Consider the following 14,364-nt stretch of genomic DNA (forward strand, 5'->3'; position numbering starts at 1 on the left):
TGGTATTTTACGCTTCATAATGCGTGTCACATTATCGATGGGAGACAGGTCTGGACTGCAGGCGAAAGTACCCGCACTCTTTAACTACGAAGCCACGCTGTTGTAACTCGTGGCTTGGCATTGTTTTGCTGAAATAAGCAGGGGCGTCCATGATAACGTTGCTTGGATGACAACATATGTTGCTCCAAAACCTGTATGGACCATTCAGCATTAATGGTGCCTTCACAGATGTGTAAGTTACCCATGCCTTGGGCACTAATACACCCCCATACCATCACAGATGCTGGCTTTTGAACTTTGCGCCTATAACAATCCGGATGGTTATTTTCCTCTTTGTTCCAGGGGACACCACGTTCACAGTTTCCAAATATAATTTGAAATGTGGACTCGTCAGACCACAGAACACTTTTCCACTTTGCATCAGTCCATCTTAGATGAGCTTGGGCCCAGCGAAGCCGGCGGCGTTCTTAGGTGTTGTTGATAAATGGCTTTCGCTTTGCATGGTAGGGTTTTAACTTGCACTTACAGATGAAGCGACCAACTGTAGTTACTGACAGTGGTTGTATGAAGTGTTCCTGAGCCCATGTGGTGATATCTATTACACACTGTCGGTTTTTGATGCAGTACCGCCTGAGGGATCAAAGGTCCGTAATATCATCGCTTACGTGCAGTGATTTCTCCAGATTCTCTGAACCTTTTGATGATTTTACAGACCGTAGACGGTCAAATACCTAAATTCCTTGCAATAGATCATTGAGAAATGTTGTTCTAAAAATGTTCGACAATTTGCATACAAATTGGTGACCCTCAACCCATCCTTGTTTGTGAATTACTCAACATTTCATGGAGGCTGCTTTTATACCCAATCATGGCACCCACCTGTTCCCATTTAGCCTGCACACCTGTGGGCTGTTCCAAATAAGTGTTTGATGAGCATTCCTTAATCAGTATTTATTGCCACCTTTCTCAACTTATTTGTCACGTGTTGCCGGCATCAAATTCTAAAGTTAATGATTTGCACAAAAAAAATGTTTATCAGTTTGAACATCAAATATGTTGTCTTTGTAGCATATTCAACAGAATATGGGTTGAAAATGATTTGCAAATCATTGTATTCAGTTTATATTTACATCCAACACAATTTCCCAACTCATATGGAAACAGGGTAAGTACTTCTTAATCTCTTTTTTTCAACCAAAAATGCTTTGGTTATTAAGAAAATGTTCCCAGCGGGTACATCACTGAAAAAAGGTTGAGAACCACTGTGCTAAGCTAATGATTGAAGGCTACAGTGGGCGTGTCCGCCGGGTGTCAACACCAGGCGCGCGCATGCGTGAAGGCTGGAGCACATAAACATGGTGTCGTGTATTCCGTTCTGACATGTGCGTGTGGTCGTTTGCGACACGGCCGTGCGTGTGTGTGTGTGTGTGCGCGCGCACCACATGAGACGGCAAACATCTGGTCGCATCGGCCGCTAATGCCACCGCGGCGGCTAAAGACGTCGGAGTGCCGATTAAAAGTGGAGCGTCATCGTCATCGAGTGATCCGTGGCGATCTGGCTGCGCGCGCACGTGTGCATGCTGGAGGGAAAAAGCGCCATTCCAGCGGAGGAGGGAGAGGGGGAGAGGGGGAGAGGGGGGGGGGGACGTCACTTACTGTTCTTTCGGTAGCTCGGTCCGGCGGGGCACGGTGGTCCTGGAGGTGCTGGTGCTGGGGGGTGGGGGGGGCGGGTGGTGTCGCTCACGTCCAAGTGTAAGCCGTCCCCGACCTCCCCTCCGCCACCTTTTTTTTTCTCCTTCTTCTTCTTCTTCTCCACCCCGCCGTGGTTCCGCCGACGAGCTCTCCGGGTCCGTCCGAGTTTGGCTGCTTTTTTTTCTTTTTTTTTTCCCCCTCCGCCCGCCTCGCCGCGCTTTCGCTCGCTGCTATCTTGGCGGAGAAGACGAGTCAGGGGCACACGCGGGGGCCGTGCACGCGCTGGCTCCGCCCCCTCACGGCGTGTGCGCTGACTTCAGCGACGCAGCGCCCTCTAGAGGAGCCTTGGCGCATGGTAGCCACGGTGCTCCGAATGGTGGGAACAAATTACTAACGCAGTGGTGGACGTACCGAACCTTTCCCTTCTTAAGTGAAAAATTCAAAAGTTTCATTTTTTTCAAATTCTAGACAAATTATATGTTTTTGGTAACATTTTGATATGGGGAACACCTTCTAAATAACAAAGACTTGATTTAGAGTTGTTTGATCACTATGGGAACATATTGTAAGTTATTAAGACTTAATTTACAGTTATTTGGTTAGGGGTTAGGTTATAATAAGGCCATGCCAAAACAGGCATTAATAAGTACTTAATAATGATTAGTTAAGAGCCAACATGTTACTAATTTGCATGTTAATAAGCAACTAATTTATGGTGAATATGTTTCCCATACTAATGTGTTACCATGTTTTTTTTACTGACTCAAAGCGCTTTACATAGTGAAACCCAATATCTAAGTTACGTTTAAACCAGTGTGGGTGGCCCTGGGAGCAGGTGGGTAAAGTGCCCAAGGACACAACAGCAGTGACTAGGATGCCAGTAACGGGAATCGAACCTGCAACCCTGAAGTTGCTGACACGGCCACTCTACCAACCGAGCTATGCCGCCCCACTACTATGTGGTGTCACTATCATGAAGTGCATTGTCATTATCATAAAGTATGGTGTCACTATTATAAAGTGCAGTGTCATTATCATAAAGTGTAGTGTCATTATCATGAAGTGGAATGTAATTATCATAAAGTGTAGTGTCTCTATCATAAAGTGCAGTGTCACTATCATAAAGTGTAATGTCTATCATAAAGTGTATTGTCTATTATAAAGTGTAGTGTCACTATCATAAAGTGTAATGTCTATCATAAAGTGTATTGTCTCTATCATAAAGTGTAGTGTCATTAACTAGTGCAGTGTATCTATCATAAAGTGTAGTGTCACTACCATCAAGTGTAATGTCTTGATCATAAAGTGTATTGTCTATCATAAAATGCATTGTCTCTATCATAAAGTGTAGTGTCATTATCAAGTGCAGTGTGTCTATCATAAAGTGTAGTGTCACCATTATAAAGTGTAGTGCTATTATTATTAATTGTAGTGTCATTATCAAGTGCGGTGTGACTATCAAAACATGTAGTCTCATTATCATAAAGTGTAGTGTCACTGTCGTAAAGTGTAGTGCCATTATTAAGTGCAGCCTGTCTATGATAAAGTGTAGTGTCACATCATAAAGTATAGTGCCATGATTATTAAGTTTAGTGTCACTATCAAGTGCAGTGGGACTATCACGTGTAGTCTCACTATCATAAGTGTATTGTCACTATCATAAAGTGTAGTGTCACTATCGTGTAGTGTCATTATAATAAAAATTGTAATGTCTCTATCATAAAGTGAAGTCTCTATAATAACGTGTAGTCTCACTATCAAAGTGTTGTGTCGCTTTTGTAAAGTGTAGTGTCACCATCATAAAGTGTATTGCCATGATTATCAAGTGTAGTGTGACTATCACAACGCGTAGTCTCACTATCATAAAGTGTATTGTCACTATCATAAAGTGTAGTGTCACTATCAAGTGCAGTGGGTCTATCATAAAGTGTAGTGTCACCGTCAAAGTGTAGTGTTATCATTAAGTGTAGTGTCAATATCAAGTTTAGTGTGACTATCAAAACCTGTAGTCTCACTATCATAAAGTATAGTGTCACTATCATAAAGTGTATTGTCACTATCATAAAGTGTAGTGTCACTATCATAAAGTGTAGTCTCACTATCATAAAGTGTATTGTCACTATCATAAAGTGTAGTGTCTCTATCATAAAGTGTATTGTCTATTATAAAGTGCAGTGTCACAATCATAAAGTGTATTGTCTCTATCATAAAGTGTAGTGTCATTAACAAGTGCAGTGTATCTATCATAAAGTGTAGTGTCACTACCATAAAGTGTAATGTCTATCATAAAGTGTAGTGTCATTAACAAGTGCAGTGTATCTATCATAAAGTGTAGTGTCACTACCATAAAGTGTAATGTCTACCATAAAGTGTAATGTCTATCATAGAGTGTATTGTCTATCATAAAATGCATTGTCTCCATCATAAAGTGTATTGTCTATCATAAAATGTATTGTCTCCATCATAAAGTGTAGTGTCATTATCAAGTGCAGTGTGTCTATCATAAAGTGTAGTGTCACCATTATAAAGTGTAGTGCTATTATTATTAATTGTCGTGTCATTATCAAGTGTGGTGTGACTATCACAACATGTAGTCTCATTATCATAAAGTGTAGTGTCACTGTCGTAAAGTGTAGTGCCATTATTAAGTGCAGCCTGTCTATGATAAAGTGTAGTGTCACCATCATAAAGTATAGTGCCATGATTATTAAGTTTAGTGTCATTATCAAGTGCAGTGGGACTATCACGTGTAGTCTCACTATCATAAGTGTATTGTCACTATCATTAAGTGTAGTGTCACTATCATAAAGTGTAGTGTCATTATTATAAAAATTGTAATGGCTCTATCATAAAGTGAAGTCTCTATAATAAAGTGTAGTCTCACTATCAAAGTGTCGTGTCGCTTTTGTAAAGTGTAGTGTCACCATCATAAAGTGTATTGCCATGATTATCAAGTGCAGTGTGACTATCACAACGCGTAGTCTCACTATCATAAAGTGTATTGTCACTATCATAAAGTGGAGTGTCACTATCAAGTGCAGTGGGTCTATCATAAAGTGTAGTGTCACCGTCAAAGTGTAGTGTTATTATTAAGTGTAGTGTCAATATCAAGTTTAGTGGGACTATCAAAACCTGTAGTCTCACTATCATAAAGTATAGTGTCACTATCGTAAAGTGTATTGTCACTATCATAAAGTGTAGTGTCACTATCATCAAGTGTAGTCTCACTATCATAAAGTGTATTGTCACTATCATAAAGTGTAGTGTCTCTATTATAAAGTGTATTGTCTATTATAAAGTGCAGTGTCACTGTCATAAAGTGTAATGTCTATCATAAAGTGTATTGTCTCTATCATAAAGTGTAGTGTCATTAACAAGTGCAGTGTATCTATCATAAAGTGTAGTGTCACTACCATAAAGTGTAATGTCCATCATAAAGTGTATTGTCTATCATAAAGTGTATTGTCTATCATGAAATGCATTGTCTCTATCATAAAGTGTTTTGTCTATCATAAAATGTATTATCTCTATCATAAAGTGTAGTGTCATTATCAAGTGCAGTGTGTCTATCATAAAGTGTAGTGTCACCATTATAAAGTGTAGTGCTATTATTAATTGTAGTGTCATTATCAAGTGTGGTGTGACTATCACAACATGTAGTCTCATTATCATAAAGTGTAGTGTCACTGTCGTAAAGTGTAGTGCCATTATTAAGTGCAGTGTGTCTATGATAAAGTGTAGTGTCACCATCATAAAGTATAGTGCCATGATTATTAAGTTTAGATAGATAGATAGATAGTACTTTATTTAGTATTTAGTTTAGTGTCATTATCAAGTGCAGTGGGACTATCACGTGTAGTCTCACTATCATGAAGTGTATTGTCACTATCATAAAGTGTAGTGTCATTATTATAAATTGCAATGTCTATATCATAAAGTGAAGTCTCTAAAATAAAGCGTAGTCTCACTATCAAAGTGTCGTGTCGCTTTTGTAAAGTGCAGTGTCACCATCATAAAGTGTATTGCCATGATTATCAAGTGTAGTGTGACTATCACAACGCGTAGTCTCACTATCATAAAGTGTATTGTCACTATCATAAAGTGTAGTGTCACTATCAAGTGCAGTGGGTCTATCATAAAGTGTAGTGTCACCGTCAAAGTGTAGTGTTATTATTAAGTGTAGTGTCAAAATCAAGTTTAGTGTGACTATCAAAACCTGTTGTCTCACTATCATAAAGTATAGTGTCACTATCATAAAGTGTAGTGTCACTATCATAAAGTGTAGTCTCACTATCATAAAGTGTATTGTCACTATCATAAAGTGTAGTGTCTCTATCATAAAGTGTAGTGTGATTATCAAGTGCAGTTTGTCTATCATGAAGTGTAGTGCCACCATCATAACGTGTAGTGCCACTATCATAAAGTGTAGTGTCAATATCAATTGCAGTGTGTCTATCATTAAGTGCAGTGTCACTATCTAAGTGTAGTGTCACTATCAAAGTGTAGTGTCACTTCCATAAAGTCTAGTGTCACTATGATAAAGTGTAGTGTGACTATGATAAAGTGTAATGTGACTATGATAAAGTGTAGTGTGACTATGATAAAGCTGGACACATTATGTTTATGTTTAATAAGTTAGATACACTATTAGCATTTGAAGGACATGACATCACTATTGCAAAAATGAGAGCAGTGTTGCTAACTGACACTTCTTAAAACAGTGAGCTAGCACTTCTAACAAGCTAGCATTTTCTTGGTAGGCGTGATAGCCACATGCCGTTCAGAAAAAATCTTCCAATTTTAGCCTATTACCGAAACATGTAATTGTGGTCAAAAGTGATCACAACAAAAACAGTAGCACACAATGGCCAAAACAAAACTAAAAACTACTAATACTCTCGAAATACTTTGGGTTTTGCCCTCCTGAGTCCAAGAAATTATTCCCTAACTTTGTGGACATCAACAAGAACCAAAAAAAACTTTTTTTTTAAAAAAAGGACAAAATTGAGCAAATCTTTCGAGTTTTGGAGGAGCGGTGCAGAGGATGCAGAGACGGTAGGCAGACAGTCAGTAACAGAATATTGCTTAAGATAAACAAAAAAAAGCGCAGGCAGGAGTGACTGAGAGGACATGCAAGTCGAAAGTTAATATTTTAACAGTGACAGGGAACAACACGTGGAACATGAAGTAATGATCCAACCCTGTCTGGAATACAGGACCGGACTGAAATAGGAGCCTGATTGGCAATCAGGCAGCAGGTGTGGAAATGAGAATTATGAAAAGGAAAAAGGCATGGGACAGGAAATAAGATACAACACAGGAAGAAAAGTAAACATAAGTCCAAAACAGTTACAAGAGAGTAATAGTATCGATCATATCCTGACCTTGAAATAGACACCAGCACACACACACACACACACACATATATATATACATATATATAGATACATATATATATATATACATGTATATATATATATAAACATATATATATATATACATATATATATGTATATATATATGTATATATATACATATATATATACATATATATACATATATATATATGTGTATATATTTATGTATATATATACATATATACATATATATGTATATATATGTATATATATATATGTATACATATATACATATATATACATATATATATGTATATATACATAAATATATACATATATATATATACATATATATATATATATATACACACACACATACATATACACATGTATATATACACACATAAATATACACTTATATATATGTATATAAATATATATATATACATATATACACACACATACATATACACATGTATATATACACACATATACACACATACATATATGTATATATACATACATATATAGACAAATACATAAATGCATACATATATACACATATTGACATACACACACACGTATATGCATATATACACATACACGTATATATGCATATAGACACACACATACATGTATACACACACACGTATATGCATATATACACATACATGTATATATGCATATAGACACACACATACATGTATACACACACACACATATATACATGTACATATATGCACATGTACATATATATATACACATATATACAGACACATTTATACACACACATATTAATACACACACACACATATATAAATGTATATATGCATATATAAACACACACACACACACACACACACACGTGTCTATATGCCTATATCCACGCACATATATATACACATACATATACAGTATATACACACGTATATCCATCCATCCATTTTCTACTGCTTTTCCCTTTCATTACACACATATATGCATACACACACACGTATATATGCATATATACACACATATATGTACACGTATACACATACATATATGTACACACATATATACTGTATATGCACGTTTATACATACATATATACACACACAGACACACACGTTTCCATCCACACTTCTTAAACTTTACTCAGCACTTATTTCAAGCTAGCTTAGCAGTTAGCCTCGCTATTAGCAGGTCCCTCCTTTGGGAAAAATGGATTGCCTTAGAAAGTACTACCTTTGGCCTTGGTTCTACTCGAAGGAGATAAACACAATGAATGCACCTGAACGACAAGAATGTGTGGGCGCTCGGAACATACATGTCAAGTTAACTTTCAGTTTCGATTACTGTCAAGGCCGGCAAACCTTTGTGGACAAAAGTATGAGAAGTCAGGCGACCTTTTAGAGACAGCTTCAACGTTTAGATATCTCGGTTCACTTTCTCTCAGTGCTGTTATTTCTTCTACTTTGTAGAAGTTCCAGTCACCTCTCATCATTTTAGACAACCCGAGAACAAAAACAATCCGGGACGACTCAACCTGGAACAAATGAGTGGCATGTCCACCAAGGTGGTGTTTCCAGGATGCCGGAAAGACGGCAGGAGGCAGCGTGCAGGTAGGGTGAGGATTTATTCTCGGAAGCGAGGCGAATAAAACAAAGCAAACGGCAAAAGTTGAGTGGAGGTCGAGGCAGGTGTAGATCGCTTTCTAATTAGTGATCAGGAGCAGGTGAGCGTCCCCGACCACTAATCAAAGACAGGTGCAAACAAAAACAGACAATATTACCAAACACAAAACCTGATAAGACCTGCTGTGACAGGACACAACACCCCCAATCCCTTAAATGGGGGATCCTAATAATGTTCCGCCTCACCCTCCATTGATAAATGGTAAAAAAAAAATGTTTCTACCTATTACTATTTCCAAATTCACCCATTCATCCACAAATTCACACACTGAGGGCGGGAGCTGCCATGCAAGGCGCTACCCACGACCCATCAGGAGCAAGGGTGTAGTGTCTCGCTCAAGTACACAACGGACGTGAATAGGTTGGTAGGAGGTGGGGATCGAACCAGGAACTCTCAGGTTGCTGGCACGGCCACTCTCCCAACCGCGCCACGCCGTCCCCAGTGATAATGGTACTTAATGATACTTAAGGTACTAAAAACTTTAGTTAATTTTCTATTCCAGAGGTAATTATTTTGAGCATACACTTTTCTGCTCAGTGGTCTTGTGGTTAGAATCTCCGCCTTGAGATCAGTAGTTTGTGAGTTCAAACCCCGGCCGAGTCATACCAAAGACTATAAAAAAAATGAGACATTACCTCCCTGCTTGGCACTCAGCATCAAGGGTTGGAATTGGGCGTTAAATCACCAAAAATTATTCCTGAGTGCAACCGCTGCTGCTGCTGCTCACTGCTCCCCTCACCTCCCAGGGGGTGGAACAAGGGGATGGGTCAAATGCAGAGAGTTGTTTCACCACACCTGGTGTGTGTGTGGCTATCAGTTGTACTTTAACTTGATGAAGAAACATGATTAGCTACTAAATGGCTAGAGGTTTTTCGCGTTTGTGACTGGCATCAAAAGGTGATGACATGCATACTTTTTCGAGAAAATCAGGTAAAAATCTATTCATTTATATATGCACCTTATTGATTTTTTATCCTGCACTACCATGAGCTAATATAACAAGATTCTATTCTTATCTGTACTGTAAAGTTCAAATCTGAATGACAATAAAAAGGTAGTCTAAGTCCAAGTCTATCCATCCATCCATTTCCTACTGCTTGTCCCTTTTGGGCTCGCGGGGGGTGCTGGAGCCTATCTCAGTTGCATTCGGGCGGAAGGCCCTGGACAAGTCGCCCCCTCATCACAGGAGCATCACAGATAAGTTTATCCCGAATATTACCAAAGAAATCTGCGTTCAAAGGACTCCGGCTTATTAGTGATTCCCACAACCCAAAAAAAGTCTGCGGGCTATAGAGCGTTTTCTGTTCGGGCTCCAGTACTCTGGAGATGCTACCTCAGTAGAAGCATTTAAGTCTCATCTTAAAAATTATGTGTATACTCTAGCCCAGGGGTCGGGAACCTTTTTGGCTGAGAGAGCCATGAAAGCCAAATATTTTAAAAACGTATTTCCGTGAGAGCCATATTATATTTTGGTAATACTTTGATATAGGGAACATATTCACCATTAATCAGTTGCTTATTAACATGCAAATTTGTAACATATTGGCTCTTAATTAGTCATTTTTAAGTACTTATTAGTGCCTTTTAATGCATGGCCTTATTTTACAAGCAGTAAGCCATTAACTAAGAGTCTTCCCTCAATAACCTCAGAATTATTGCTTATTAGTAACCCTATCCCTTATATCAGGGGCTGGGAACCTTTTAGGCTGAGAGAGCCAAGAAAGCCAAATATTTTGAAGTGTATTTCTGTAAGAGCCATATAACATTTTTTTTTAACACTGAACACAACTAAACGCGTGCATTTTTAAGTAAGACCAACATTTCTAGAGTATAATAGGTCTCTTATTCTTTGTAAAAACATTGTTATTCTGAAGCTAACTGTGGAGGGGGCGTGGCCTGCAGACCTGCAGCGAAGCGGGGTATTGCCAGGATCGGGCTCGAAATCAGCGACAGGTGCGTAGACGGCCCATCTGGGCCTTGTTATCTAATCACCTGTCGCTCTGTTATAAGCAGCAACCAGGAGGAGAGACGGGGTTGGGGCTGGGGCTGGAGCCAGAGCGCGAGCGAGAACGAAAGAGAAAAAAACAATTGCTGGAAAGCAACTGAGAGACTTATTGAAAAATAAAACAATATTGTAACCCTGAAACAGGCTCTCATGCCGGTACTTGATGGTCTGAAGAACCCCCAGGAGGGCAAGCCCCACACTAACCAATAATAAATAAATAACTTCTTACTATTAACGCAACTTCTTGAACAGGTGCGGTAGGAAACGGATGGATGGATTAAAAATGCATGAAAATGTTTTATATTTTGAACGTCATTTTTAACACTGTGATTACAAGTGGAATTATTTATTACTTATCGTGTTAACCAATGTCAGCTCAGATTTATCCGAGAGCCAGATGCAGTCATCAAAAGAGCCACATCTGGCTCGCGAGCCATAGGTTCCCTACCCCTACCTTATATGGTCCCCTAGTGTCCAAATAACTCTTGATTAAGTCTTTGTTACTTAGAATATGTTTCCCATACTAAAGTGTTACCAATATTTTTTAACACTGAATACAACTAAATGTGTGCATTTTTAAGTTGGACTAACAATTATAATTAATCTCTTATTTTTTTTAATAACATTGTTATTCTGAAGATAACAAATAATAAATAAAATACTTCTTACCATAAATGCGACTTCTTGGATTGATGTAATAAAATGCATGAGAATGTTTTTAATTTTGAACGTTATTTTTAACCCTGTGATTACCAGCGGAATCATTAATTACTTATCGTGTTAAGCAATGTCAGTTAAGATTTATCTGAGAGCCAGATGCAGTCATCAAAAGAGCCACATCTGGCTCTAGAGCCGCAGGTTCCCTACCCCTGCTCTAGCCTTTAAATAAACCCCCTTTTTTGGACCAGTTGATCTGCCATTTCTTTTCTTTTTTTCTCCTATGTGGAGGGGGGTCCGGTCCGGTGGCCATGGATGAAGTACTGGCTGCCCAAAATCGGGACCCAGGATGGACCGCTCGTCCAGAGTCGGGACCCAAGATGAACCGCTCGCCTATGCATCGGTTGGGGACATCTCTGCGCTGCTGATCCGCCTCTGCTTGGGATGGTTCCCTCCTGGCTCTCACTACTAAATTGGATCCACTTTGGACTTGATTTTCACGGTTACGTTAGATCCACTATGGATTGGACTTTCACAATTTCATTTCAGATCCGCTCGACATCCATTGCTTTCGGTCCCCTGGGGGGGTTGCCCACATATGTAGTCCTCTCCAAGGTTTCTCATAGTCATCATGGTCGACGTCCCACTGGGGTGAGTTTTTCCTTGCCCTTATGTGGGCCCTACCGAGGATGTCGTTGTGGTTTGTGCAGCCCTTTGAGGCACTTGTGATTTAGGGCTATATAAATAAACATTGATTGATTGGTTGATTAATTGAAAGAAACATTTTCAAGAGGATTTCCAACAACAAAAAAAGATTTGCAGGATTCATGCATTGCAACAACCAGGGCCGGCTCGTGGCATAGGCCGTATAGGCAAATGCTAAGGGCGCCGTCCATTAGGGGGCGCCACGCCAGTGCCACAAAGAGAAAAAAAAAAAAAAGTTGGTACTATTATTTCTAAATGCAAAAAATAATCCCACGTTAATTAAAATGCAAAGTAAAGCCTATTTAATAGAAATATTATTTGTTACAACATTACGCCACCCCTCCCTTTCCGTATCATGACTCTATTTGGACGTCACCACATCAAAAAATCAACACAAGATGTCAAAACGGTCAAAACTGTCAGGCGCCCAGGGAAGAAAAAATATGACTTATTTTATTTTTGTGAAAACATTGGACACTGTGTTGTCAAGCTTATGAGATGCGATGCAAGTGTAAGCCACTGTGACACTATTGTTCTTTTTTTATTATTTTTATAAATGTCTAATGATAATGTCAGTGAGGGATTTTTAATCACTGCTATGCTGAAATGATAATTACTTTTGATACTGTTGTTGATAAAATTCATTTTTGTTTCATTACTTTTGGTTTGTTCTGTGTCGTGTTTGTGTCTCCTCTCAATTCCTCTGTTTATTGCAGTTCTGAGTGTTGCTGGGTCAGGTTTGGTTTTGGAATAGGATTGCATTGTTATGGTATTGCTGTGTTGTGGTTTGTAGGATTGATTAAAAAAAAATTAAAAACAATAGATTTTTTAAGAATGAGAACCGATTCTGAATCCGACAACGTAAACGATTCGATTCGTATTCGAATTGATTTTTTCCCACACCCCTAGTAATTACAGTACTCCCACCTTACATTCCTCAGGGACATTTGTATTAGATGCAATATTAAAAAGCACAAATAGAGAACTCTGTAGGATCCCCTTTTTTTGTAACATAGTTGTTAAAGTCATTCTGGTTTGATCTCTTGTTTTGTGCAGTGCCTTATTTATATTGTATTTTTAATTTATTTCATGCAACTTGTTGACACGTTTTATTTTGTGTTTATGTATGTAAAAAATATTGTATTTCATATATTCATTTTTTTGTATTCATTTATTTATTCATATTTTTTTTATCTTTTTAACTCCTCTGATTGTTAATTTGCTTTCTTTAAGTAAATAAAAAGGTCAAAGACAAAGCTGTTCGGTATCTTGTTAGTATATACCAGGGGTGCCCATTACGTCGATCGCGAGCTACCAGTCGACTGCGGGGGGTGTGTCAGTCGATCTCCAGCCAGGCTTTTTAAAAAAATAGACCTAAAAATTAGTGATCATCAATCTTCACCAAGACGTCACTTAAATGACATTCACGGTACCGGAGGGTCTTGTGAGATGACGCTGGCTGCTGCAAGATCATTATTATTAGAATATGACCAAGAGGAAGGCGAGAAACACTTTTTATTTCAACAGACTCTCGCGCCGTACCTTCTGTCAAAACTCTAAAGGCCGACTGCACATTTCCTATCTTCACAATAAAAGCCCTGCTTCATGCTGCCTGCGCTAACTAAATACAGAGTCTCGGAAAACTGGCGTGCACAAGCGATCCCTCAGAAAGCTGGCGTGCACAAGTGATGTGCACGCCAGCTTTCCGAGACTCTTATTTTGTTAGCGCGGGCAGCATGAAGCAGGGCTTTTATTGTGAAAATAGGAAATGTGCAGTCGGCCTTTAGAGTTTTGACGGAAGGGACGGCGCGAAAGTCTGTTGAAATAAAAAGTGTTTCTCGCCTTCCTCTCTGTCATTTTTTCATAATAATGAACTGGCAGCAGCCAGCGTCATCTCACAAGACCCTCCGGTGCCGTGAATGTCAATCAAGCAAGCTACGGAATTTTCCGCCAATGCTTTTCTTGTAAAGTGTATGGAAGCTGGATGAATTAAATGCCAAAAACCAACCACTTTCATGTGGTATTGTACAGAAAGGACAACTTTTTTTCTCCTCCATTTGAAAATGTGGGCGTTATCATCTTTACTGTCTGATTCCAATCAATGCAAGTCATCAGAATCAGGTAATACACCAACTTATATTCTTGTCTTTGTGAAAGAAAGACATCCATATGTGTTACACATGCTTGTATTATCATTAAACACATTTAACTTGTTTACAAAAATGTCTCTTTCATAAATAAATAAATATAAATGATATATATAAATGAGGT

General features: G+C 38.7%; 1 protein-coding gene across 1 annotated transcript in view; it reads right to left on the reverse strand.

Annotated features, from left to right (window-relative positions):
* thrab (thyroid hormone receptor alpha b) overlaps positions 1-2,021 on the reverse strand; it is a 285,769-nt gene extending 283,748 nt beyond the window's left edge. Inside the window, exon 1 of the mRNA XM_061908103.1 lies at positions 1,657-2,021. The gene's annotated coding sequence lies outside the window, so the exon portion shown is untranslated. The remainder of the gene's footprint in view (positions 1-1,656) is intronic.
* Positions 2,022-14,364: the final 12,343 nt, after the last annotated feature.

Source organism: Nerophis ophidion, linkage group LG08 (genome assembly GCF_033978795.1).
Source record: "Nerophis ophidion isolate RoL-2023_Sa linkage group LG08, RoL_Noph_v1.0, whole genome shotgun sequence".
NCBI classification, from domain to species: domain Eukaryota; kingdom Metazoa; phylum Chordata; class Actinopteri; order Syngnathiformes; family Syngnathidae; genus Nerophis; species Nerophis ophidion.